Source organism: Rhinolophus hipposideros (assembly GCF_964194185.1).
Source record: "Rhinolophus hipposideros genome assembly, chromosome: 11".
NCBI lineage: Eukaryota > Metazoa > Chordata > Mammalia > Chiroptera > Rhinolophidae > Rhinolophus > Rhinolophus hipposideros.
Window position 1 is genome coordinate 38,857,639 of NC_138057.1, and position 22,119 is coordinate 38,879,757.

Consider the following 22,119-nt stretch of genomic DNA (forward strand, 5'->3'; position numbering starts at 1 on the left):
CAAATTGCTACTCCCGACTCCCAGTTTCAAATTTAATAGATTGGGATGGGGCCCAAGTAATAAACATTTCCCAAGTTCCCAGGTATTACTAATGCTTCTTATAGGGGACAGTCTTCGAAAACCACTGCAATGCACACATCTTCCAATCTGCTTCTCTTAGGAAGGAAGCAGAGGGGCTACAAAGGAATGCAGCATGGCAGAAGGTGTTATGTCTTGAGATGACACTGTGAGAGTAGTGTGGATCCATAGGATTGGAGGCAGGAAAGGAAGGAGGAAAAAGCACACATTTGGATCCAGCTCCCAACATTCTCATTTACTTATTCCATCAACAAGGAGATGGGCCTAGCATTTGCAGGCAAAAGACCCAGAGCAGTCTAGGGAAGAGTGAAGAATGTACCAGAAAAGTCCAATATATTTCTAGCTCTCTATCTTTGTCATTGCCCATACTATACCCTGGGGCTCAAAATCCAAAATTGTACACAATTGTAAAGGGACAAAGCTAATCTATAGTTATCCTGCTGATAAGAATATGAAGATCTTTCCTTACATACAAAGTGACAACTCTCAATAGCTTTGTGTTCAGCAAAGAACAAGTTTGGATGCATTTTTTTAAACAAAGACTATGAAAAATAAATATAATAAATAAGGAGTATGAAAATTTATTATGCTTTAACTAGAATATTTTTAAATTTAAACATGAATACACATGTTCTTTCTGAGGCAGATGAGTAAATATTTACATGGCTAAATGTCGAATTATACATTGATGAAAAACATTTTTCAGTAAAAACACTGAAACATGAAAACGATTTAGATAGCTCATAAACTTGGAAAGAACATCAAGATGAAGCTCCCTTTTTATATCTGAAACTGAAATCCCATCGCAACTATTGCCATTAAAATAAAAATATGTGAAACAAAACATTTTTCTATAGCCTAACTGATGAGTTAGTTATGACAAGCAGCATTGCACACAATAAAATGCCAGTGTAAAAACTGTCAGATGTATTAACGAACTTCCTGCAATGGGATTTGTCTAGTAAAAGCTATTTTCTTCTAAAGAAACGAGACTGCATGCTTTTCTTAATGACACATCATTCTCTGCATAGAACACTCCTTTGTTGCTGTAATTCATTGCCTCTTCATGGAGTTACTAGGATAGTTCAGCATATTTATAGAGGCCTGAATTACATTGCTGAAATAAATATTACAATGCTTTTGTAGTCAGAGGACCTCAGGAAAAGGAATGTAACAAGACATCTGCTTTCTCTGAAGAAAATTACATGAGCAATCTGTAATTTTCAATGAGAGGGAGAACAATTTGTAAACCTAGAACCAGCTTTTGACATTTTTTCCCACGATCAAGAAAATAAACTTTTCTCTAAAATGTGAACATTCTCTAGAACATATGGGAAGAACATAAAAATTAAAAAAAAATAATGCAATAAAACTTTCAGTAAACATTGATTTTTTTTTTACTTAAAGTTTATTGGGGTGACAATTGTTAGTGAAGTTACATAGATTTCAGGTATGCAATTCTATATTACATCATCTATAAATCTCATTGTGTGTTCACCACTCAGAGTCAGTCCTCATTCCATCACCATATATTTGATCCCCTTTACCCTCATCTACCATCCCCTCCCCCTTTACCCTCTGTATTTTTTTTTTTTTTTAATGCTTGATAGATCTTTGCAATTCTTGCGTCATTCCAGGGTATAGCGAAGTGAGTAGTTGAGTATGAATATTCAGAATTCTTTCCATAATTTTATTTTCTAAGTTTCAACTTAAAACAACAAAAACACATCAAACTTGTCTTCTCTAAATTTTTCCTCTATATTGAAAGGACACTCTAATTTACAACGAAATGAACTCAGTTTTCCCCTTCCTTCCTTCTTTGGAAATAAAAATATACAAAGTTCAATCAAATTAGAAGACACAGGAGGAGATTTTTTAAATTTTTAATTGAGGCAGTTAAATCTGTGTTACTAATTTTTAAACAGAAAATTATGAATGTGGCTATTACAGATATAAAAGTCATTTTATGAAAAAAAATTACAGCAGAGTAATTTAATAAGCAAGTAGAAGACACTTTCAACAAAGTCGACATGCATTATTCTACAAAATCTTTCATATAAATCTTGGTATGTTGTAAAAGTATTACTATCTTGGGATTTGATTAATGATTCATTTATTTGAATATTATTTTATAAAAATTTATTATATTTTCAAGTGCCATACCTTTAAAATATCCAACAGCACATCTGATGATTAATAAACACATACTTGAAAATTGTTATAGTAGCTATAGAATCTAAGTGTGCTGGCCAGCACCATAGCCACTGGTCACATACGACTACCGAGCATTTGAAATACGGCCAGTGTGACTGAAGAACTGATTTTTAAATTTTACTGTTAGAAAAAATATAAAATATGCTTGGAACAACTTTATCAACTATAAATTTTATGAAATCTAAATACAAATGAAGTTTTCTTTTTTTCAGATTTTTCTTTTTTTTTTTATTGGGGAAGGGGAACAGGACTTTATTGGGGAACAGTGTGTACTTCCAGGACTTTTTTTCCAAGTCAAGTTGTTGTCCTTTCAGTCTTAGTTGTGGAGGGCACAGCTCAGCTCCTGGTCCAGTTGCCGTTGCTAATTGCAGAGGCTCAGCCCACCATCCCTTGTGGGAATAGAACTGGCAACCTTGTGGTTGAGAGGACGCACTCCAACCAAGTCAGCTCCAACCAACTCAGCAACTGAGCCATCTGGGAGTTCAGTGGCAACTCAGCTCAAGGTGCCTGTTCAATCTTAGTTGCAGGGGGCGGAGCTCACCATCCCTTGTGGGACTTGAGGAATTGAACTGGCAACCTTATGGTTGAGAGCCCACTGGCCCATGTAGGAATCGAACCAGCAGCCTTCGGAGTTAGGAGCACGGAGCTCCAACCGCTTGAGCCACCGGGCCGGCCCCAAATGAAGTATTTCTGATGCAAATTAAAACCTCTGAGTTGAGATTTGCTTTAAGTGTAAGATACATACTGGATTTCAAAGACTTAGTATGAAAAATAAAGGATCAAATAGAAAAAAGTAATGTTTTTTATATTGTTTACAAGTTGGGTTAATAATATTTTGAATATATTGGGTTAAATAAATTACATTATTGAAATTTTTTTAAATTAAAGTTTATTGGGACAACAATTGTTAGTAAAGTTACATAGATTTCAGGTGTACAATTCTGTAATACATTATATATATCTCACATTGTGTGTTCACCACCCAGAATCAGTTCTCTTTCCATCACCATATATTAGACACCGTTTACCCTCTTCTAGAGCCCCGCTCCCCCTCCCCACTTACCCTCTGGTAACCCTTAAACTATTGTCTATGTCTATGAGTTTTTGTTCTTTCAGTTGTTTGTCTTGTTCTTTTGTTGTTTTCTGTTTATATACCACATATCAGTGAAATCATATGGTTCTCTACTTTTTCTGTCTGACTTATTTCGCTTAGTATTATAATCGCAAGATCCATCCATGTGGTCACAAATGGTCCTATTTCATCTTTTTTTACCGCAGATAGTACTCCATTGTGTATATATACCACAACTTCTTTATCCATTCATCTATCGAAAAACATTTTGGTTGTTTCCATGTCTTGGCCACCGTAAATAAAGCTGCAATGAACATTGGAGCATACTTGTCTTTATGGATAAATGTTTTCAGATTTTTTTGTAGATACCCAGGAGAGTCATTGCTGGGTCATATGACAATTCTATTCTTAATTTTTTGAGGAACCTCCACACTGCCTTCCATAGCGGCTGCACCAGTCTGCATTCCCACCAAGAGTGTATGAGGGTTCCTTTTTCTCCACAGCCTCTCCAACACTTGTTACTATTTGTCTTGTTGATGATAGCCATTCTGATTGGGATGAGGTGATATCTCATTGTGGTTTTCATTTGCATTTCTCTGATGATTAGTAATGTAGAGCATTTTTTTCATATGTCTATTTGCCATTTGTATGTCCTTTTGGAGAAATGTCTCTTCAGGTCCTCTGCCCATTTTTCAATTGGGTTGTTAGTTTTTTTGTTGTTGAGTTGTATGAGTTCCTTGTATATTTTGAATATTAGCCCCTTATTAGAGGCACAGTTTGCAAAAATCTTCTCCCATTCAGTTGGTTGCATCTTTATTTTGTCGATGGTTTCTTTTGCTGTGCAGAAGCTTTTAAGTTTGATATAGTCTTATTCATTTATTTCACCTTTTACTTGTCTTGCCTTTGGAGTCAAATTCATAAAATGCTCTTTGAACCCAAGGTCCATGATTAGTACCTATGTTATTTTCTATTCAGTTTATTGTTTCAAGTCTTTCATTCATTTTGAATTAATTTTGGTACATGGTGACAGATAGCAGTCCAGTTTCATTCTTTTGCTCATGGCTTTCCAATTCTCCCAGCACCATTTATTAAAGAGGCTGTCTCGTCTTTATTATACGTGTGTTTTTGGCTTCTTTGTAAAAAATTATCTGTCCATATTTATGTGGGTTTATTTCTGGGTTCACAATTCTATTCCATTGGTCTACGTGTCTGTTTTTCTGCCAATACCATACTGTTTTGATTATTGTTGCCTTGTAGTACAAGCTAAGACAGGGAATGTGATACCTCCAGCATTGTTCTTCTTAGAATTGCTTTGGCTATTTGAGGTCTTTTGTGGTTCCATACAAATCTGATGATTTTTTGTTCTATTTCTTTAAAAAATGCCATTGGGATTTTGATGGGGATTGCATGAAATCTGTTTACTGCTTTGGGTAGTATAGCCATTTTAACTATGTTTATTCTTCCAAACCATGAACACAGAATGTCTTTCCATTTCTTTTTGTCTTCTTCAATTTCTTTAAAAAATGTCTTACAGTTTTCAGCATATAGGTGTTTCACATCCTTGATTAAGTTTATTCCTAGGTTTTTTATTCTTTTTGTTGCAATCGCAAAAGGAATTTTTTTCTTTATGTTTCTTTTTCTGAGATTTCATTGTTCATATATAGGAATGCAACGGACTTTTGTACATTGATTCTGTAGTCAGCAATTTTTCTGTATTCGTTTATGGTTTCTAATAGCTTTTTGGTGGAGTCTTTAGGGTTTTCTATATATAGCATCATGTCATCTGCAAAGAATGACAATTTAACTTCTTCATTCCCCATTTGGATGCCTTCTATTTTTTTCTCTTGCCTGATTGATCTGACAAGGACTTCCAACACTATGTTGAAAAGCAGAGGTAATAGGGGACAACCCTGTCATGTTCCTGAATGTAGAGCAAAGGGCTTCAGTTAATCACCATTAATTATGATATTAGCTGAGAGTTTGTCATATATGGCCTTATTATGTTAAGGTATTTTCCTTCTATACCTATTTTACTAAGTGTTTTAATCACAAGTGGATGTTGTATCTTGTCAAATGCTTTTTCTGCATCAATTGATATAATCATATGATTTTTGTCTTTATTTTGTTTATGTGATGTGTCACATTGATGGATTTGCATATATTAAACCATCCTTGTGCCCCTGGGATGAACCCCACTTGGTCGTGATGAATAATGTTTTTAATGCATTGTTGCATTCAATTTGCTAGAATTTTATTTACGATTTTCGCATCTGTATTCATCAGAGATATTGGTCTGTAGTTTTCTTTGTTTGTGTTATCTTTACCAGGTTTTGGTATCAGGGTAATGTTGGCCTCATAAAATGAGTTGGGGAGTGTTGTCTCTTCTTCAATTTTTTGGAAGAGTGTGAATAGGACAGGTATTAGATCCTCTTTGAAGGTTTGGCAGAATTCACTAGTGAAGCCATCTGGTCCCAGACTTTTGCTTTTGGGAAGGTTTCAGATGACTGATTCAATTTTCTTACTGGTGATTGGTCTATTTAGATTTTCCGGTTCTTCATGGTTCAGCCTTGGAAGGCTATATGTTTCTAAGAACATGTCCATTTCTTCTAGGTTATTGAATTTGGTGGCATATAGTCCTTCATAGTATTCTTGGATGATCCTTTGTATTTTGTAGCATCCGTGATAACTTCCCCTTTTTCATTTCTGATTTTCTTTATTAATGTCTTCTCTCTTTTTATCTTAGTGAGTCTAGCCATGGGTTTGTCAATTTTATTAATCTTTTCAAAGAGCCAGCTCTTTGTCACAATAATTTTTTCTATTGTCTTTTTGTTCTCTATTTCAGTTAGTTCTGCTCTGATTTTTATTATTTCTTTTCTTCAGCTGACCTTGGGTTTCATTTGTTCTTCTTTTTCTAGTTCTTTAGGTGTAACATAAGGTTATTTATTTGGGATTTCTTGTTTCTTGAGATAGGCCGATAGTGATATAAATTTCCCTCTGAATACTGCTTTTGCTGCATCCCCAAAATTTTGGTAGGATGTATTTTTATTCTCATTTGTTTCTATGTATGTTTTGATCTCTCCTCTTATTTCTTCTTTGACCCGGTCATTCTTTAAAAGTAAGTTGTTTAATCTCCAAGTGTTTGTGGTTTTTCCTGCTTTCTTTCTACAGTTGATATCCAATTTCAAATTGTGATTAGAGAATATGCTTGGTATGATTTCAATCTTCTTAAATTTGCTGAGGCTGATTTTGTGTCCCAATATATGGTCTATCCTTGAGAATGTTCCATGTACACTAGAAAAAAATGTATAGTCTGATGTTTTAGGATGTAGTGCTCTATATATGTCAATTATGTCCATTTCATCTAATGTCTCATTTAGGGCTACTATTTCTTTCTTTATTTTCTGTTTGGATGATCTTTCCATAGCTGTCAATGATGTATTTAGGTCCTCTAATATAATTGTGTTTTGGACAATTTCTCCCTTTAGTTCTGTTAGTAGTTGCTTTATATATTTCGGTGCTCCCTGATTGGGGGCATAAATATTGATGACTGTTATGTCTTCTTGTTGTATAGTCCCCTTTATCATTATGAAATGTCCATCTTTGTCTCTTGTTACCGTTTTTATCCTGAAGTCTGTTTCATCTGATATCAGTATGGCTACACCTGATTTTCTCTGGATAACATTTGTTTGGAGTGTCGATTTCCACCCTTTCACTTTGAGTCTCTGTTTGTCCTTGTATTTGAGATGTGTCTCTTGGAGGCAGCATATGGTTGCGTTTAGTTTTCTTTTGATCTAATCTGCTACTCTGTCTTTTTACTGATGAGTTCAGTCCATTTACATTTAGGGTGATTATTGATGTGTGAGGATTTCCTGTCATTCTATCTTTAGGTTTCTGGTAATGCTGTGTCTCCATTGTTTCTTTGCATTTTTATTGTTGTCTATTATTTCTGTATGGTTGTATTCTATGATTTTTCCCTCTGTTTCTTCTTTTATTATGTTATATATTTCAGTTCTGGATTTTTTTTTTTGAGTGGTTACCATTAAGTTTATGCAAAAGAAAATTTCATATTTAGAGTATTCCATTTTCTTCAGCAGGCTGACTTTCACCATTCCCATATTCCAGTTCAGGCCTTTATTCTCCCCCTGACCCTTTTACGTTTTGATTACCACAAATTATCCCTATTGATGATGGTCGAATAGCCTCCTTCAGTATTTCTTGTAGAGCAGGTCATGTGTTAGAAAATTCCCTCAGCTTCTGTATGTCTGGAAAGGTCTCTATTCCTCCTTCATATCTAAAAGATATCTTTGCTGGATATAATATTTTTGGCTCATAATTTCTCTCTTTCAATAGTTTGCATATTTGGTTCCACTCCCTCCTGGCTTGTAGAGTTTCTGCTGAAAAATCTGACGATATTCTAATGGACTTTCCATTGTAGGTTATTGTCTTCTTTTCCCTGGCTGCCTTGAGCATTCTTTCTTTTTTGTTGATTTTTGACAGCTTCAACATAATGTGCCTTGGAGAAGGCCTGTTGGGATTGAGGTAATTAGGTGTTCTATTTGCTTCTTGGATTTGAGGATCCAGTTCTTTTCACAAGTTTGGGAAGTTCTCATCAACTATTTGTTTGAATATACTTTCTGTTACCTTTTCTCTTTCTTCTCCTACTGGTATGCCCATTATTCTTATATTGCTCCTTCTGATGGAGTCAGAAAGTTCTTGAAGAGTTCTTTCATTTCTTTTATGTCTCAGGTCTCTTTCTTCTTCCATCCATGTCACTTCCAGATTTCTATCTTCGATGTCACTGATTCTTTCCTTCATCTGGTCAACTTTACTACCTAAGCTGGCTATTTCATTCTTCATTTCTTTTATTGAGTTCTTAATCTCCAGAAATTCTATTTGGTTCTTTTTTAAAATTTCAATCTCTTTTGTAAAATGCTCATGTTTTTCTTTGATTGTGTTTCTGAGTTCATTAAACTGCCTTTCTGTGTTTTCTTGCATCTCGTTGAGTTTTTTCAGAACTGCAATCTTGAATTGTCTGTCATTTAAGTTACATATTTCCATATCCTTAAGTTCATTTTCTGGAGACGTTTCATTTTCTTTCTGAGCTGTCTTGTTGCCTTGGTTATTCATGGCAATTAGTGATATATTATTTCTGTTCCTAGACATCTACAGGAACGGGTTCTGCCACAGGTTGATAGAAAGAGGTCTTTCTTTTGTTTTTCAGTAGGTGTTGGTAGATTATTTTGTTTTCTCTGCAACTTCAGCCTTTTATTCTCTCTCACACTGTAGTGATATGTTTTCTCTGCACCATTTCCAGAATGGCTTCTCACACAATTGGGGGATTCCCTGGAAGGCGGGCTTCTCCTCTGTGAATAGTTCACCAGGGTCATACGTCTCTGCCTCTGTGGCGGGATGTGGAGAGCTTCTGAAGTTCCAAAGCTCTTCCTGCACCAGATTCAGAGCCTAGGTGTTTCAGCAGCTCTGTTTACTCTTGTAGGGATCCGCCCAGATAGGTGGGGACAGGGGTGGGGTGGGTTGTGAAAGGTGACCCAGAGCAATGGCAGTGACCACCACCACAGCCAGTCCTGCTTCCATGGCTCCCTCCCCTTTACCGGAACTAGTTGGACTGTGAGTCCAGGTTTGCAGACCACAGTTCTCAGAACTGCAAATATTCTGTTCTTTTGATCTGACACTGCTACTGTTCTGTTTCTAGCATTGGGCAGGTGGGGGCGGGGTGAGCTCTGGGAGGGTAAGTAGGGGGTGGTAGGCTCAGTGCCTGAGGCTTCCGTTCTCTGCTCAGCATTGAGGGCGTAAACCACTGTTTTCAGCCTTCTTCCCTCAGTCTATGCTCCGAGGTCTCTGCCATGAGCATAGGCATGTGGGTCATAAAGGCAGTCCTAGCAGTCTGAGTTCTTCCCTCTCCCACAGCTGCGGTAGCTCCGGGATGCAGTGAGCTCCGAGCACTGAGCTAGGTCTGCATCCTGTGCCCACGCTGCCCCGTCTGTGCACTTCTTCCTTCCCTCCTCCCCTGCTTGAGCAATTTGCCCACCTTTAGGTGATTTCAATAGTGAGCCTCTTCCTGTTGCTTGTCTGCTGTGCAGGAAGTCCTTTGTGGAGTTATAGTTGTTCAATTTGTTGTAAATTCTAGGGGAGATTTCAAGAGGCTTACCTCATGCTGCCATTTTTATGATGTCACCTAACCTTTTTACATTATTGAAATTTAAAAAATTCACCTGTTTTAATATTTTTATATGGCTACTAGAAAAATTTAAATTACATACATAGCTTGCATTATATTTTCAATGGAACAGCACTGATCTACATTGTAAATATAAATTAAAAGTCAACAATCTTTGCAGTTTTTGAAGTCTATGGCCAGTTATTACTACATGTATTTTTGAGCATATCCATTTTGTGTAGCCACAACTAATCCAAACACATAAGGCATAAGATTCTCCTTACTTGTGAGACCATTTCAGTTGTTAGTAAGTGTTTACTGCCCATATTAGGATATTAGGTGTTGCTTTTTTTTTTTTTTTTTTTTAAACCTGAGTTTTTAAAGGATATTTGCTGGGTCATGCTGTACAGTTATAATGTTTGTTGACAACACAAAGTCTCCTAAATAAAAGACCCAACCTGAACTCCACTCATTAAGCCATGGCCCTGGTAAGAGCCTATGTTTGTCCGGAGTCTAGGGCTCCTTTCTAAGTGGTATAAAGATAGCATACAGACTTGCTAACTCTGCGTGTTCGCATTAAAATGCAATATCGCAATATTATAAAATGTATTCTCAGAAAATTGTGGTTTTTTTCCTCAAATCATATCGGTAACAGTACATTGATTCTCCTGAGTGATATGCAGGAAGAATTCTGGTATCACCTTACATTTGCCAAAAGTTTTATTAGTTTCCCAACTTTCACATATATTTTATCAGTATTCTCATAGTAATACTAAGAGATAAGTAAAGCAGGTATTGTTCTCATTTTACAGCCAAAAAAATGGAATTGAATTTCATTTTTGGAATGGTATAGAACACAGAATTGTCACATTTCTCTCTTATGAATAAAATTATAACTCATAACTCTTGAGGCAGTCCCACAGACATAGGCATTGCAACTAGAAATGAATGTAACATTTATAGAATAACAACAGATTATAATACAAGGAAACAATTCAACAATATTCTTCATTTCTAAAACTCAATCAGAATTTTGGTTTCTAATAAAAAATTATTTAGTCATGTTTTGTTAAAAAAGACCAAAACTTAATGGCAATGTAGTGCGCCCCCACTCAAATCTAATTTATCTGTTGTAATTATTGATAAGTTCTGTACAAGTTTTATCTAAGTAAGCTTAATAAAAAAAGTTCTTCTTTGAAAATATTCCTGAAAATTAGAGCGCTTTTGAGAAACTTTACACTATAGTCAATTAAAATCAATTTTTAGTTAATAATAAACATTGTTTTTATGCTATATGTTTTATTTAAACATCAGAAAAAAACAACTTAGCTGATGCTTTTATGAATCTAGAAGGCTCTAGGGGTATATCTTTAAGATAATTCCTTAATATCCCTTTTGGAGAGTATTAGTAGTTTTTTTATTCAATGTAGATTTCTTAAGTAGCTGACATTTATTTTGTTTCTTACCACCTGATCTTGGTACCTTAAAATCTGTTTTTCATTTGTTTTACATTTATTCATGTTCTAATGGCTCATAGTGATTTTCAACTAGAATTTTCTTAAGAAGTGATTTTTATGATCTTTCTACATATACAATGAATATTGTTTGTATCTATGTGTTTTAAAAAATCTGTTCAATATTAATGACTCACTTATATTGATTATATTCTTAACAGTTACTAATTTTTAATCATTGAATTGGAGGCTTATAGTTCCCCTGAAAACAGTAAATGACAGGTGTATTTAATTATATGAAACATTATTCCTCTCTTTTGATGCTTTTATAAATAGCATATTTGTTTGTTCATTGAAATTCAGACCACGCCTAAACCACATAGATTCTGAAGAATGCAGTCTTACCTTTTAACAAAAGTTGGCATCACAACCTATACTCAAAACTAAAGTTTCTTTGTGGGATATCAAACCACACCACAACTGCCAGATTATGAAAGAATTGGAGGTAATGGATCCATAACATTTTGTACTTATTTCATTCTCAAGTTTGTCAAATCATTGTGAGCCCCAAATGAGATTATTTAGGCACACATTTTATCTGCACTGATTTGAAGGGATTTTTTTAAAAAATGTGACAGAAAAGGATTTTATTCTAAGAGTGAAAACATGAATTCACCCCCAACTATCACACATACTACTCATTCTGTAAATCATGTAATGGACATTATCATTTTGACATGTAGAACATTTCCCTTCTTCCATCACCTTTGAAGTAATTGGATTGTAGAGGGTAGGGCAAGAGAAACAGATGGAATTTGGAATGTGCAGTGACTCTCATTGCTATTTGTATCATTGGAACATTTTGAAGTCAGGTAGATATTAACCTAATAAGGGAAGCCCCACTGACTTTCTGTCTCCTCCAGACAAAAAAACAACATAATTGCGTCTGTGTCTCTCTTTTCAATTGTTCTACTATAACATAGATTCAGGACTAACTACAGATTCTAATTAACTCAAATTAGACTAATGAAAGAGATGATAAGCACTACAACATGAAGATTAAAAAATTAATCCTAATTTTAAAACTAAAGATATTGAGTACTGGAAAATAGATGTTAAACGGACACATTGGACCACTAACTACTTCACAGACTTAGAAGTTAGCACTGACCAATCAGTGGCTTTAACCCATTTGAATTCATATTCCTAACTGTCTACAAGGAAGGATTTCAGTACCTGCAGGAGAAGCCCAAATTTCAAAATACTGGTAAGCCTTTTCCTGCACTTGATTCTGCATTTATCATTAGCTTAGGGATAGGAAGGGTGGAAGTGGTGAGAATAGGAAAATACTTTATTGATTTAAAAATTTATTGATTTCAAACACTTGCTTAGCAAGTTTTTAAAGTTTAGAAAATTTAGAAAGACTAATTATTACAACATATTATAAAGACATTTTAAAAGACGTAAAATGAGAATTTTATTGTTTGAAATAACCATTTATTATAGATGTGCGTTAATGAAATTCCTTATTGAAAATGTGCACACTTTCTATTCTTCCATAATTTACAACTCATTAAAAATGTTACTTTTATACTGTTGCTTCTAGTGTTCACTAATTTCTCTGGATTCTTAATTTTTTACTATGAAAATAGCTGTAGAGAAAAGGTAATCTTTTTTAGTGTCACAAGTTCTCCTACTGCATTCATATTGTTTGAAATTCATAACATGATAAAGTTATTCATAAGTATAAATTTGTAGTTCTAATCTTTGTTACATAAAGGATTTAAGATAGCAAAAAATAAAGTAAAAATTCATTGTAGAGCAACCTTATTAAATTTTTTAAAATCCAAAACACATAAAGGAAAAAAAAAACTAAAATGAAGGCTGCTTGGATCAGAGGACATATAATCAAATATCAAACTTAACTGAGAGTTTTCTGCAATCCAAAGAAAAAAGGGAGATAAAGTACATGACTACATGACTCTCATTATTAAAAAAAAAAAAAAAGAATCACATTAGTTCTTCAAAGGAATCAAAGTTTTTGAGAAATAAATTCTTTGAAGTCTTTAGAATGGGAACTCACATTATGACTCATTAGTAATGTCCTCAACAAGTCTGCAGTTTATTGTAGATATTTGATACATTTATAAGAAAATTCTGGATTGGTATTCCAAATAATGCTAAAAAGAGGTTTTGGTAAAGTAACTTATCCAATTTGTCCATTCACAATTATTAGGCTCTTTTTGGTTGGTTTCTGATCCCCACTCTTTTCTCCCCATCTCTCCACATTAGACGCAGCATTGAGCACCAGGTCCCATCAACATACCAAGTGATATGTTACACTGAAAGCAAGTCACAGATATAAGCCCGCATAAACACATTCATTACCAAGAAGATACAAAAACATTGAAACAACCTGTTCCTTAAACCAGGTGAAATGTTAGCTCTCTATCTTTCAGTGACTGACTAGCACCTTGCACCAAAGTTTCTTAACAGTCTTGAGGATCTAGTTGAAATTAGGTGAGTCCTCTATTTTGCCCATGGGCCATGGGAAAGAACAGGAGTCCCAGGACTGAGGCACTGCTTTGAAGGATATTAGAGGGGCTGACTCATCAGGTTCTTATATCATCTTTATAATGGGAAAAAGATATTTCAAACATCTGTTGTATTGCAGGTGGAGATGGCAATATTAGAAATCATTGTTATTGGAAATCATACAATACTGATTAGAGTCTTTCAAATGCTATCTAATTATCTTAACTAGAATATGTCTAATGCTACTAATCCATTCTAGCATGTAGATTATAGTTAATTTATCCACTCATACTATCTATGTTGAAGTATTCAAAATAAATCGTAAGCAACTTAATAGGAGTTGTTACCATCTACCCATGAGAAGACTCAGAGTTTTCTAAGATGTCTTCTTTCCCTTGAATATCTGCTAATACAAACAGTCTTTTTTCTTGATACACACAAAATATTTAATTTGTAACAAGAAATATATTCTTCTTTTTAGTACCTTATGCATAATGTTTTGTTTCAAATTATTTCCCGCATATGGTTTAATTGACCCACTGAAACCTTGTAAATTAGAATACAACAGTGACCATTATCTCCATTATACAAAAGAAAGCAGAAGGGCTCACCTTGGTAAAGTGAAGTATCCAGACCTACACAGCAAATCTTGGCAGAGCTGCTGTTTCTACTCTCGTGGTTTTCCATTGTGTAATTTTTCTCACTGATATTTTGTAATGTTCCTCCTGCTGTTTTTTTTCCAAGAAAGTCTACAAAAGGAATAAATTTACATTAGTTTACCTATTTCACTTCTTCTAATTATTCAATAAAATGATTTTTAAATATTCTCTTTGGCTTTTAAGGATTCTGAGGATTCCTATTGAAAACCCAACTTCTTCAATATAGAATTTTAACTGTAAATTTAACTTTATTTTTACTTAGTAAAGTTTGAATGGTAGCCTGTGTTTCACAAAAATCACAAAGTATTTACCACATAATAAGCCTAATTTATAATATAAATGAAAAATTTTGTCCGCTTATTTTGCATTGGCGTGGTTAGAAAATTAGAGTATTTCAGACAAAATTCTTAAACTTATTTTTGTTCTCTGGCTTATAATTAGATCAAGAATATCTCGATTTATAATTCACTTCTCCATTGTCAATGTTTTCTTCAAAACAAAATTAGCTCCTCCTAAGGAAATAATATTGCTTCATGAAAAACGCACTAAATATGAGTCAGACAGAATAAGTTTTCTTTGTCCCATTTCTTCCAGTTATTTGCTAATTGACTTGCCTAGTTCCTATTAAATCTCAAGAGAGGCAATAATATGACTGAGAACCTCATAGTGTTTTTTGGAAGTATAAAATAAGGGCAATCACTTTTTTTGTTTTCCTAACAAACTTTTACTTACTTCTGAGGTTTACCTCAGGCCTCCTTTGAGCAATCAGCCTTTGCATATTCCCCCTTATTGGGTATCGTATTCTTCTTTGCTCTTCTTTACTTGTCTCTGTCATCGCGTTTACTCTGTGTAGTATCTGCCTAATTCTATGCCTCTCCCATAGACATGTAGAATAAGGACAGGTATTGTCTGTAGAGAGTAAGGACAATATTTTATTAGTCTTTGTAGCAAGATCAGTGCTAGTTACAAGGTAACTCCCTAAAAATTTTTGTTAAATGAATGGATGAATAAATGAATCCAATGCAATGGAATGGAAGAAATACTTAGCCAATTATCTTGCAAGGTTGTTGGGAATCTCAAAACTGGTAATTTGTGTTAAGTTAAACTTTTGAAACATGAGTGCCACGTACCGATTCCCTCGGCTTGCATGGCCTCAATAAATGATTGGGGAGTTAAATTAAACTAAACTAAAACTTCAAAATATTTATCATGAATTCATGCCTAACTATATGGAGTTCATAAATGCCGACCTTGTGCAGATTAAATCTAAAAGCTCTTGAGTAAAGTTATCTATCGTATAGTTCGCCCTTCTTGGCGTGGTCCCTGCTGAGGCTGAGAACTGTGGGTGTTTCAGACTGCCAAAACCTAAGGCGATATGACATGTAACCAAATGGGAAACTGCTGGCTGCCGTGGGCTCACTGAGATTTGTGTCTAACAGGGCAGACTTGTCACCGGCCCTTTGGAGGGGAAATGAAGCGATGAACTAATTCTGGGCATAGGAGGCGCCAGGTCCTGACAGGCTAAGGTGTGACCTGCTGAATTCTAACCATCCCAGACATCTTCAGAAGAACAAGTGAGCTGTGAGATAGCCAGAGGCAGGCAAGGTTGCAGGGGAAAGGAGGTGTATACAGAGCCCACAGAGAGTAGAACAAGAAAGGGCAAGTGAGATTACTGGTCATCTGGTGTCTTAGATCCCACGCAAAGCAAACTTCAAGCACAACAGCAAACACAACCTTTGAGTATTACTGTCTCCAAAGAGTATTTACCAAGTGCTATCTGGCTTGATCTCCCAGCCTTGGTTAAATATGCATTTTGTTAATGTTGTTTGTCTGACTTTCTTTTCTTTCCCTTTTTGCTATTGTTATTATTTCTTTAAAAAATATTTTTAATACCTCATTTGCTTTAACAGTATAATTATGACACAGAAGAAAGAAAGAAAGAAAGAAAGAAAGAAAGAAAGAAAGAAAGAAAGAAAGAAAGAAGTAAAGAGGAAAAAGGAGAAAATTCCATAGAGCATTTTTAAAAGGATTTTCCAATAGAAAAAAAATGTAATTTGGCATTTATAATTATATTATTAAATACAATATAATTAAATATATATGATCCTTTGATCAAGTATACATATGATTCTATACATTTTTCTCCATTTTAAAACACTAATATTTAGAAATTAGGCAATTCATTTAATTTTTTTCATTTTTATAAGCTACTTTTTCTTAAAATGCAAAACAGGATTAATAGTTACATTAAAATGCCTTTTATTTGGTGACTAAAAGCATACAAACACACCAAAACATTTAAATATATCATTGTACTTTATTATGTTAAAGAGAAGTGGAGAAAGGGAAGCTGTAAATGAGATTAAAGTTTTTAAATGCCTTTTTGTATGCCTTTATTGTGGCTATTTTATCACATTTTATCATAGTTCTTTGTTTCTATGACCTGTGCTCTAACTGAATCCAAAGTCTAGGGAAATGGGGATGATATTTTGTTCATCCTTGAATTTTCAGTACTTAGGAAAATGCTTGGGGCATAATAGGTTCTTAATTAAATACGTTTAGTGAATAAAAAGATGAATAGAATGAAGACCTCATACATATCACATTATTCATCTTGGCAATATAGTTTTAGAATGGTAGCAATCAATTCTTTAACATGCAACACAGCTCTAATTTGCACACATTGAAAATAGTCATAGAAGTGTAAAATATATAAAAGGTAGGTTTTCCAATGATTCACCATTGGCAATGCATGTTTAATTGGTCACATTGTATTTTCATCTCAACGAGAATTAACAAAAAAAGATATGTAAATATTCTACAATAAACTGAAGAGTAGAAACCACCCTATCTGAAATACATAGTGGACTTTTTATCTTTATATGGTATTTATAATATGTGAAGCAGTAAGAAAAGGACACATTTTTCCTTTTTGAGCCACACAATGTGTTAAATCCTTCAGGCCTTTAATGAAAGTCATTTAATTTGACATATAATAAGTTTTGGAATGTAATTTTGTCACAAAATATAAATTTTCACCCCTTTTGTTTTCTACATTTTGTTTGTACTTTGAAAAATCTCATTAATAGTTAGGGGCAGATGAACTAATATAACATATAACCAGAAAATGCAATTCATTCCTTCTCAGGAACAGACATAGTTTTCACCACTAAGATTAGAAATGACAGCCAAGTATTTGATACAAGCTTGATTTCTCTTGTATTCAAGTGGCACCTGCTAAGTCTCAACAATCTTCGCTGTACATAACACTGAAATAAAAACCATCTCTCCTGTCCCCAGATCTTGAGAAACTATTGCAAGACTAGTAATGTGTCATAAGTGTTGATCATGAGCTTCAGTCACCAAAGCAGCAACAGATCATTGAAGATTACTTGTTTTCCACACTAAGAGGCCATGGTGGCGATAACAAAGAAAAGGCAGCATAGATTTAAAACAATTATGACTAGATGTAACATAGTGTTCACGTGGTTCTCAAATCGTCCAGACATGAGGGATTTTTAGAACTACAGTACTCTAAGTCCCAGCTTTAAGTATTCTGATTCATTGTCTCGCTATGGTTCTCATTCTAGGTGAGTCTATTGACCATCAGGCTGGAGAGCATCTAATCTAGTCCAGGCCATTCTATAGATCAGAAACTCCGGGCTCTCCAAAGAAGAAGATATTGGATCTCAGCACTTCCATTTTCATGATGCCACAACCTCAGCTTGGGGGACTAGAGGTTTTAAAATCTATTGTCCATTATGTGAGTTACACACAGCCCTTACTCATGAGGGATTTACACTCTTCATTAGCTGGAAACTTATTTCCAATGTAGCAAAGGTAATCTTCAATTCCAGCCATTCTCCAAACTATTATTATTTCTGAACCTACCCTCTCCTCCCCACCTCTGCTATGTATCAACTATGTAGCCAAAAGTTACCTGCCTGGTGTATGTCTCCCTATACCTTTTCCAATGCATGTAGAATCATATACACATACGTACAAATACACAAGGTACATATGAAACACGTTTTGCCACTTTGTTTTACATAAATGGAATGTGGCATATATTTCTCTGCATGGTGCTTTTGTCACTTGTATATTATGAATATATTTCCAAGGAAATATATAGAGACTAGTTTATTCCTTTTAATGACTAAGTAATGTTATATTAAATACCTCATTATATTAAATTATTCCCCAATTGGCAGACATTTACTTTGTTTCTGAAGCTATCAAACACATCTCTGTCACTATATCCTTATGTGCTGATACTTTTATTTTTATGGGCTAGAATACAAGAAGTGGGATTACTGAATAAAACAATATGTGGATTATTAATTTTAACATACAGTGGCACAGTGCTTTCCTAAAAGCTGTAACTATTTATGATTTCACCAGTAATGTATAAAAATTCTCTTTCTCAATTATCACCACTGCAATGTTTGCCAGCCTGAGAGTGATAGCCTATTGTTAAATTCATTTACATTCTCTTAGGGAAACTAAGCATCTTTTTTATGTTATTAGCCATTCATACTTCCTCTTCTGTGAAATGCCTTCTTGCTCTTTTTTTCAGTTCAGGGTCACAAAGATCTCAGAGATCAAAACAGCTCTCCCTGTGTGAAAGCCCTTCTAGGAAAAGACACGCGCGCACACACACACACAGAATAGTGATTTACTCACAAAATGAGGAAAACTCCTCTCTGGATTTTAGTCTGATTAACAAAGATAAAATGCATTTTCATGGAGTAAAAATTAGTGAAGATATTCATCTCCATGTTTCATTATTTGGTTTTAATTACAATTTTTGGAATGTATTTTTTTACATAAAATTTGCATACCGTAAAAACCTATCCTTAAAGTATATGATTCAGTGGTTTTTGGGTTATTCAGAGAGTTGTGCCTATATCACCACTATCTAATATTTCCAGATTTTCATCACTCCAGAAAGAAAACCGGTACTCATTAGCGGTCTCTCCCCATTCTCTCACCTTTCAGTCCCTGGCAGCCACTAGTCTATTTTCTGTCTCTACAGTTTTACCTACTGTGGACAATTCATATAAACAGAACAATACAATAAGCTGTCCTTTTTGTCTGGCTTCTTTCCCATAATGATTTCAAGGTTCATCTATGACATAGCGTGTATAAATACTTCATTCTGTTTTATTGCTGAATAATAGTTCATTGTATGGATATACCACATTTTGTTTATCCAATTATAAGTTGATTGGCATTTGGGTCAGTCTGATTTGGGTTCAAATCCAGGTTTTGGTAGTCATTTCCTATGTGACCATCAGTAAGTTAAGAAAAATAAAGCTTAAATTCCATTTCCTTAACCCCAGTACACTGGATTCTAGTATATTCTTGACAGGATTGTCGGGAGAAGTAAAACAATGTGTCTAAAGCACAGTACCTGATGAGAACTATCATTAGCAGAGTCCAGTCAGGAAATCAGAAACCACACTTATTTTTTTAACAGAGAAAAGTGAATATGGGGAGTGACTGAAAAAGTAGAAAAGGAATATTGAGGGAACAGAGAAATTAACTGTGGGAAGCAATGCCTGTAGGGCTTAGAGAACACAGGAAGGTGTGGGGTGGGTTATCAGAACCCTGGAGGAGAGCCTGCAGAGCTGGGAAAGGATTCAGCTTGTCTTGCACTGTTATCTGTTAGGGGCACTATTTCTGCTGTTGCTAGGAAAAATATTGCTAGAGAGAAGCAATGTCCATCTCTATTGCTAGAGAGAAGCAATGGATGTCCATCTCTATTGCTAGAGAGAAGCAATAGATGTCCATCTCTATTGCTAGAGAGAAGCTGAAGGAACAGCAAGTAGAAAGGATGGAGTCTGTCCTTTCTCGCTCCTCCTGTTTCCATTTTCTCTCTAGTGCCTCCATAGGCAGAACCTAGAAGGACACAATCTAGCAAAAGGAAAATGTAAACCTCAGAATCTCAGCTGAGTATAGAATGAAGAGTTGGGAGTTGAGAAGAAATGGCTTAATGAACTGGTACAGTCCACCCTTTGACTACTCTGCATCTGTACATCACCCTGTATGCATTTTGGAGCTTCCATAAAGCAAAAGCTATGCTCTTGCTTAGAAAGATGATGCAATTAACCTTTTCTCTCCCCCCTCTCTTGAAAAGGGAGACAGATTTCCAACAGCTGTGTCCATCTCCATAAAGAGTCATAGTATCTATCTCTGTGTGATGTGAATTAATTCTCCAATGCTGTTACAATTTTACCTAGAGATAAACCTGAAGTCTAAATTGTAATACAGACACCATCTAATACATCTTATATAAAAGATATGCTCATCTGAAGGTGTGCTATTTGACCTCAGCTGACTGGCTGGGTTTCTTTTACTAGTGGGCTTATCTGAATTCTTGTTTCTGAGGGATCTGAACCCTCAGGAACCAGCCCTGTTATGGTTGCTGTAGTTTTCTATTAATGTTTATTATCGGACATGAAAGTATTAATAGGTGTTCCGAGAATCCAGTCAGTGTGCTCCCTGCCTGTGCTCTCTGTTTAGAAGCTACTCAAGTGCCCTTTGATAATCAACATCAATTTTCCCAGCCCATGCAGCAATCTACCTCTTCAAATGTGGGTTGGACGCCACAAGGAGCCCAAAGTGGCCAGGCAAAAGTTTTACCTTTCAATTCAATGGAACTTTGTTGCCTATGGATGCATTCCTTTGTTTGAAATCTAACCATCTGTACACTCAGCTCAAGTTTTTTCTGTCTGAGTCATAAGGAATTTCATTGATTGAAGAGAAAGGAGACAACGAAGCAGGACTAAGCATAAAAGGATGCTGAAGGGTAAATGAAGGCAGGGAGCCACCTTTTCATGTCCATCTCTTAAAAGCATATCCATTTGGTAATTAATTACTTGCCCAACCTCCCGGCTTGGTGGACCATATGACACCCACTTCATGTGGGGCAGTTCAGGTTGCATAGTTATTTTGATGTTTCTTGGTCAGGAGTTCAGTCTCTACAAGACTCAAAAGGACTCCAGGAACTGCTTCTCAAGAGAAGAAAAGAACATGTTGGAGAACAGAGGTTTGCTCCCAAACTGTAGAGATCTGACTGTGATCCTCCTGTTGGGGCCAGTGGAGACCCCATGTGACGCCCCTGTTCACAATGGACACAGCTGTGGGTCTGCAAGAGGAAGAACAGCTTGGCCTGCAGCCTGGACTAGTTGCACAGCCTTCCTTGCTCTGATCCCCACTCAAACTTGGTGGTAGTAAGGGTGACTCAGTAAATGGGAGCAGTAGCTGGGAAAGGACCTGCACACCTTATGCTGGTACTACCACGGGGCTATGGTAAGACTCCTTTTGGGAGAGCTAAAAGCAGCTGGTGGGTGAAACAAATGGATGTTTCCCACAAAGTGAGAGGCTGTGGCTGGGATGATGACACCGACAGAAACAAGCAAATAAAAGAGCATGCCCTTTCCCCTGTTTTTGCCTTTCAGTCTCTTCAAGTGTCTCTATTGGTAAGATCTAAGAGGAAACCCGCTGGAAAAGAGAAAGACTATTTGCAGACTAGCAATCTTAGCACCACAAGCAGAGTACAGGAGGGAGGGATTGGAGATGATATACAGTAGGCTAGTGACCAACACAGTAGGAAATTGATAATCAACTTAATCTACTGCACAGCATGTATAAAAGCAATTCAAATTGGTTTATTTTCCATATAATAAAAGCAGTATGTATTTATTGAGAAAAATTTTGAAAAAAAGTACAGTAAAAATCACCCATAATCCCACCATCTAAAAAAATTGGGGTACCTCTACTGTCCTTATTACACACACACACACACTCTTTATATTTGTAAAAAATGGGGTCATATTCTACATGCAATATTTGAAACCTACTTTTATACTTAATAATCTAATATCTGTTAGCATCTTTACTTCTCATTAAGTAATTTATAACATCAAT